Here is a 7,762-nt window from a genome sequence, read left to right as displayed (position 1 = left end):
TTGCCCCCTTCCCCCCAATCTCTCCCTTACATGGCAAATAATCCAATATATGGTAAACTTGTTAAAATATATATGTTAAATCCAATATATGCATACATATTTATACAATTATCTTGCTGCACAGGAACAAATCAAAAAGGAAAAAAATTAGAAAGAAAATAAAATGCAAACAACAACAAAAAAGGTGAAAATGCTATATTGCGCTCCATATTCAGTCCCCACAGTCCTCTCTCTGGTCATAGATGGCTCTCTTCATCACAAAATCATTGGAACTGGTCTGAATCATCTTGTTGTTGAAAAGAACCACATCTGTCAGAATAAATCAGTGTACAATCTTGTGGTTGCCATGTACAATGATCTCCTAGTTCTACTCATTTCACTCAGCATCAGTTCATGTAAATCTTTCCAGGCTTTCCTAAAATTATCCTGCTGGTCATTTCTTATAAAACAATAGTATTCTATAGCATTTATATACCACAATTTATTCAGCCATTCTTCAACTGATGGGCATCCACTCAGTTTCCAGTTTCTTGCCACAAAAAGGGCTGCCACAAACATTTTTGCACATGTGGATCCCTTTCCCTTTTTTATGATCTCTTTGGGATACAGACTCAGCAAAGGCACTTCTGGGTCAAAGGGTATTCACGGTTCCATAACTTTTTGAGTATAGTTCCAAATTGCTCTCCAGAATGGTTGGATCCGTTTACAATTCCACCAATAATGTATCGGTGTCCCATTTTCCCATGTCCCCTCCAACATTCATTATCTTTTCCTGTCATCTTAGTCAATCTGAGAAGTGTGTAGTAGTACCTCAGAATTGTCTTAATTGGCATTTCTCTGATCAATAGTGATTTAGAGTACCTTTTCATATGACTAGATGTTATGGGCCAGAACTCTGAACTTAAAAACGAGGATTCTTATGAGGTGCTAAGTCAGTGGAATTGATGAGACAATGGTTATCTAGTTTAGCCTGGTGCTTAATAGTTCTCTAAGTTCAGTGTGATTGATTTAATCATAACAAATAATGGTTTCCTAGTGATATAATGATTGGTTTATACTCAGTGTAGAGCATATAAGCTAGGAGCCTCAGCTAGGGTTATTCAGAGAGATAGAGAAGACAAGTGGACTGGAAGCTGAAGCATAAGCCCTTGGACTCAGATTCATTCATCCCATCTCACACCACTGTGGTGGCAGGTCCTCCTCCTTAGTTTCTCCACTGAAACCAAGACTCCAGAAGGCCTTTAAGAAAGCTAACTGGGCCCCAGGAAAGGAGACAAGACTTTGAAGGAAATAATAAAGGATTTAGACTTTAAAACCTGGCTGTTCTTGTGGTGATTACTGAACTGAAACAAAGACTGCTCCAAGAGACCCCAAGAAAATCTACCAGAGGACATTACAACTAGAAATGGTTTCAATTTCTTCATCTGAAAATTGTTCATATCATTGACCATTTATCAGTTGGAGAATGGTTTGAATTCTTATAAGTTTGAGTCAGTTCTCCATATATTTGAGAAATCAGGCCTTCATCAGAACCCTTGAATGTAAAAATGTTTTCCCAGTTTATTGTTTCCCTTCTAATCTTGTCTGCATTAATTTTGTTTGTACAAGAACTTAATATAATTATATATACACAATATGCTATATTTTATTTTATTTTTATTTTTGAAAAGGTAAGATTCTTTTTTTTATTTAATAGCCTTTTATTTACAGGTTATATGCATGGGTAACTTTACAGCATTGACAATTGCCAAACCTCTTGTTCCAATTTTTCCCCTCTTACCCCCCACCCGCTCCCCCAGATGGCAGGATGACCAGTAGATGTTAAATATATTAAAATATAAATTAGATACACAATAAGTATTCATGACCAAACCGTTATTTTGCTGTACAAATAGAATCAGACTCTGAAATCTTGTACAATTAGCTTGTGAAGGAAATCCAAAATGCAGGTGGGCATAAATATAGGGATTGGGAATTCAATGTCATGGTTTTTAGTCATCTCCCAGAGTTCTCTCTCTGGGCGTAGCTGGTTCAGTTCATTACTGCTCCATTGGAACTGATTTGGTTGATCTCGTTGCTGAGGATGGCCAGGTCCATCAGAACTGGTCATCATCTAGTATTATTGTTGAAGTATATAATGATCTCCTGGTCCTGCTCATTTCACTCAGCATCAGTTCGTGTAAGTCTCTCCAGGCCTTTCTGAAATCATTATGCTGGTCATTTCTAACAGAACAGTAATATTCCATAATATTCATATACCACAATTTATTCAGCCATTCTCCAACTGATGGGCATCCACTCAGTTTCCAGTTTCTAGCCACTACAAAAAGGGCTAATGTGCTATATTTTAATAATCATATATTATCAATTACATTAATTAATATTATATTTACTCATATCAACCTTACATTAATTAACAGTTTTAATTAATTAACTACACTATAAAAATAATATTATAATTAATTGATAATTACATAATTAATTAACTTAATATAATCAAAATTATCTATTTTGTGTTCAGTAATGAACACCATTTCTTCTTTGGCCACAAATTCCTTCATTCTTCACAGATCTAAGAGGTAAAACTCTCCTTTGTTTTTCTGATTTGCTCTTTATGTCTAAATCAAAAACCCTTTTTGACCCTATTTTGGTATAGGGTGTTAGGAGTGGGTCTGTGCCTAGTTTCTGCCATACTAGATTCCAATTTCCCCAGCAGTTTTTGTCAAATAGTGAGTTCTTATCCCAATCTTCGGGTTTGTCAAACACTAGATTGCTATAGTCATTGACTGTTTTGTTCTGTGAACCTAACCTATCCCACTGGTTGACTACCTTATTTCTTAGCCAGTACCAAATGGTTTTGATGACCACTACTTTATAATATAGTTTTAGGTCTGGCACAGCTAGGCCACCTTCATTTGCTTTTTTTTTTTTTTTCATTAATTCCCTTGAAATTCTTGACCTTTTCTCCTTCCAGATGAACTTTGTTATTATTTTTTCTAGCTCTGTAAAATAAATTCCTGGAAGTTTTATTGGTATGGCACTAAAGTAGATTAATTTAGGTAGTACTGTCATTTTTATTTTATACACTCAGCCTCCCCATGAGCTTTGATTTTTTTCCAATTGATTAGATCTGACTTTATTTGTGTGGAAAGTGTTTTGTAGTTGTGCTCATATAGTTCCTGACTTTGCCTTGGCACATAGACTCCCAAATATTTTATATTATAGACAGCTATTTTAAATGGAATTTCTTTTTGTATCTCTTGCTGCTGGACTTTGTTGGTGATATATAAAAATACTGATGATTTATGAAGATTTATTTTGTATTCTACAATTTTGCTAAAGTTGTGAATTATTTCTAGTAATTTTTTAGTTTGTTTTCTAGGGGTCTCTAAGTATATCATCATATCATCTGTAAAGAGTGATAATTTGGTTTCCTCATTACCTACACTAATTCCTTTAATCTCTTTTTCTTCTCTTATTGCCAAAGCTAACATTTCTACTACAATATTGAATAGTAATGATGATAGTGGGCAACCTTGTTTCACAACTCTGATCTTATTGGGAATGATCTAGTTTGTTCCCAATAGAAATGATGCTTCCTAATGGTTTTAGATAAATGCTACTGATCATTTTAAGGTAAACTCTATTTATTACTATACTCTTTAGTGTTTTTAATAGGAATTGGTGTCAGATTTTATCAATTTTTTTTCTGCATCTATTGAGATAATCATATGATTTTTGTTAGTTTGGATTCGGATATAGTCAGTTATGCTTATAGGTTTCCTAATACTGAACCAGCTCTCCCTTCCTGGTATAACTCTTACTTGATCATAGTGTATTACCCTGGGGATAATTTTCTGTAATCTCTTTGCTAATATTTTATTTAAGATTTTTGCATCAATATTGATTAAGGAAATTGGTCTATAATTTTCTTTCTCTGTTTTCACCCTATCTGGTTTAGTTATCAGTACCATATCAGTGTCATAAAAGGAATTTGCTACGACTCCTTCTTTCTCTATTTTTTCAAATAGTTTGTATAGTATTGGAATTAATTGTTATTTAAATGTTTGGTAGAATTCACATATAAATACATCTGGCCCTGGAGAGTTTTTCTTGGGGAGTTGATTAATAGCCTTTTCTCTTTCTTTTTTCTAAAATGGGACTATTTAAGTAATTTATTTCCTCTTCTGTTAATCTGGATAATCTATATTTTTGTAGGTATTTCACTTAGATTATCAAATTTATTGACATATAGTTGGGCAAAATAACTCCTAATTGTTGCTTTAATTTCCTCTTCATTGGTGGAAAGTTCTCCCTTTTCATTTTTGAGACTAAAAATTTTATTTTCTTCTTTCCTTTTTCTAATCAAATTAACTAAAGGTTTATCTATTTTGTTGTTTTATTCATAACACCAACTTTTACTTTTGTTTGTTAATTCAATAGTTGTATTACTTTCAGTTTTATTAATCTCCCCTTTTATTTTCAGAATTTCAAATTTGCTATTTAATTGGGGGGGTTAATTTGTTTTTTTCCCTAGCTTTTGTAGTTGCAAACCCAGTTCATCGATCTTCTCTTTTTCTATTTTATGCAAGTAAGCATCTAGAGATATAGAATTTTCCCTAATAATTGCTTTGGCTGCATCCCAAAAATTTTGGTATGTTGTTTCATTATTGTCATTCTCTTAGATGAAATTATTATTGTATCTATGATTTGTTGCTTTACCCATTCATTCTCTAGGATTAGATTATTTAGTTTCCAATTAAGTTTTGGTCAATTTTCCCCTGGCCTTTTATTGCATGTAATTTTTATTGCATCATGATCTGAAAAAAAAATGTATTTCCTATTTGTAATTTTCTACATTTGATTTTGAGGTCTTTATGACCTAATATATGATCAGTTTTTGTATAGGTTGCATGCACCATCAGGAACAAAAGTGTACTCCTTTCTATCTCCTTTGAATTTTCTCCAAAGATCTATCATGTTGTGGGCCAGAACTCTGAACTTGAAACAAAGGTTTCTTACAAGGTACTAAGTCAGTGGAATTGATAGAGGCAATAGTTATCGAATTTAGCCTGGTTCAGTATGATTGATTTAACCCTACAAGGAGATGTTATGGGCCAGAACTTGAAACAAGGTGCTGAGTGGAATTGAGGAGACAATGGTTAAATCTAGTTTAGCACTGATTTAATCCTACAACAAATAATGGTTTCCTAGTGATATAATGATTGGTGTGTACTCAGTGTATAGCATATAAGCAAGACGCTCTCAGGGCCAGAAGGACAAGCGCACTAGAAGCTCTCGGAGGCGGAGACAGATTCATTCCATCTTCCACCTTTGTGCTGGCTGGAGACTGAAGCACAAACCTTTGGATTCAGACAGTCGGAGAGATTCAGAAGCTAGAGAAGGCAGGCGGGAGCTCAAGCTCTCAGAACCAAGGCCAGACTGAAAGGCTCTCCAGAAAGCTGCCCAGCCCCAGGAAAGAGATAATAAAGGATTTGGACTATAAGAAAATTAACCAGGCCACAGGAAAGGAGACAAGACTTGGAAAGAGACAATAAAGGATTTGGACTTTAATCCCTGGCTGCACTTGTGGTGATTACTGAACTGAAAGGAAGGCTGCCTCAAAGACCCCCAAGAAAACCCCAACAAGAGAATATTATATTTTAGAGAGAATATTACACTATCATATCTAACTTTTCTAAAATTCTATTTACCTCCTTAACTTCTTTCTTATTTATTTTGTGGGTTGATTTATCTAAGTTTGAGAGAGCAAGGTTGAGATCCCTCACTAGTATAATTTTGCTATCTAATTCTTCGTGCAGCTCTCTTAACTTCTCCTCTAGGAATTTAGATGCTACACCAGTTGGTACATATATTTTTAGTACTGATATTGCTTCATTGTCTATGCTACTCTTTTGCAAGATAGTTTCCTTCCTTATCTCCTTTAATTAGATCAATTTTTGCTTTTGCCTGATCTGAGATAAGGATGGCTAAACCTGCTTTTTTTTTTTTTTTTTTTTTTTTTACTTCACCTGAAGCATAATAGATTCTGCTCTATCCTTTTACCTTTACTCTGTATGTATCACCCTGCTTTAAATGTGTTTCTTGTAAACAACATATTGTAGGGTTCTGGCTTTTTATCCAGTCTGCTATCTGCTTCTGTTTTATGGGAGAGTTCACATTCACATTCACAGTTAAAATGACTAATTCTGTATTTTCCGCCATTTAATTTACCCCAAGTTATGCTTTTCTCTTTCCTTTCCCCCTTTCCTCCTCCCTGGGGTTTTGCTTCTGATCACCACCTCCCTCAAACAGCCCTCCCCCTTTCTAAGACCTTTTCCCTATTACTTTTGTTTTCCCTTCTATTAGCCTTTCCATTTGCTTTCTTTCCCCTTTCCTCTCCCACTTCTCCATAAGATGAGACAAGCTTCTCTGTGAAACCAAATAGATCTGATATTTTCTCTTTGAGTCAAATATGATGAGAGTAAAATTCACACAATGTTCATCTCCTCCTTTCTTTCTCTCAATTATAATACTTCATGAGAAGTAATTTCCCTCATTTTACCTCCATTTTCTTTTTTCCAGTACAATCCCCTTTCTACCTCTTGTTTCTTTTTTATATTATCACGGTGAAATCCTATTATACTTGCCCTCTCTAAGTATACCCATAAGAGAGCTATAGTTCTCAAGAGTTCTTTCCTTTTTATGCTTCTTTGGAGGTCAAATTTTCTGTTCTGATCTGGTCTTTTCATCAGAAATAAATGAAAGTAACCTGTATCATTGCATGTTCACCTTCTTCCCTGAAAAATAATGCTCAATTTAGCTGGATAGTTGATTCTTGGTTGCAATCCAAGTTCCTTTGCCTTTCAGAATATCAGATTCCAGAGCCTTCGATATTTTAAGGTGAAAACTGCAAGCTGCTAGGTCCTGGGTTTTCCTGATTGTGGCAACACACAACTTTCTTCATTTGCATTTGGTATTGTTAACAGAAAGCTCATGAGATGAGATTTTTCCCTTTCATTGATTCCTTAAAAGAGATTTGTGAGCTATCATTACAGAATTTGGGCAAAAAACCAGTCATTTCAGTTTGAGTTGGTCAGGTGGGTTACACATAATTTATACAACAGGAACGACTTTCCCCATTAAATGGGCCAATTTGACTAAAGATCTGTATAACTAGCCTTCGGTGAGGTACAGAGGTGCTACTAAAATTATTTTTTGAATGAATGAATGAATATGTTTACCTGGACTGATTATTTCAATCAAAAAATGGAGGTGTTTACTTATGTTGTCAAGATGGCTATAATTAAAACTATTGAGATATATTTGTTTTGGTGTCAAAAATTTGTACTTTTGTCGATTAGCAAAAGATTCTTGACTTGGTGACTTCTAAGTTTTTCTTCTGAGTCAAGAAAGTCAGCACTATCCTTTCTCTTCCTCCCTTAGATACAAAAGAAGCAGATTTCTCCATCTAAATTCAGTTTTTTCAGCCCCACCTTGACCTGGCTGCTTAAATGCCACATGACCCAAGCTTGCAAAGAAGAATCTTGAGGGAAACTGCTTTACTCTTCTGACACCCTACCTTTGGATGCTGTGAGCCATGAAAAGTACATATACCCTGCAAGGTAGAGTGCAATATTGATGGATAATAAATAGCTAAGGAGGAGGACAAGGCTGCTCTTCCAAATGGGTGGTGGGCTTTTGTCTATGTGATACAACTTTACAGACGATGGATTCTTCTATCCAAACGTATCTTCCCATG

The sequence above is a fragment of the Sarcophilus harrisii genome, chromosome X (assembly GCF_902635505.1).
Source record: "Sarcophilus harrisii chromosome X, mSarHar1.11, whole genome shotgun sequence".
Taxonomy (NCBI): domain Eukaryota; kingdom Metazoa; phylum Chordata; class Mammalia; order Dasyuromorphia; family Dasyuridae; genus Sarcophilus; species Sarcophilus harrisii.
This window is presented reverse-complemented; position numbering follows the sequence as displayed.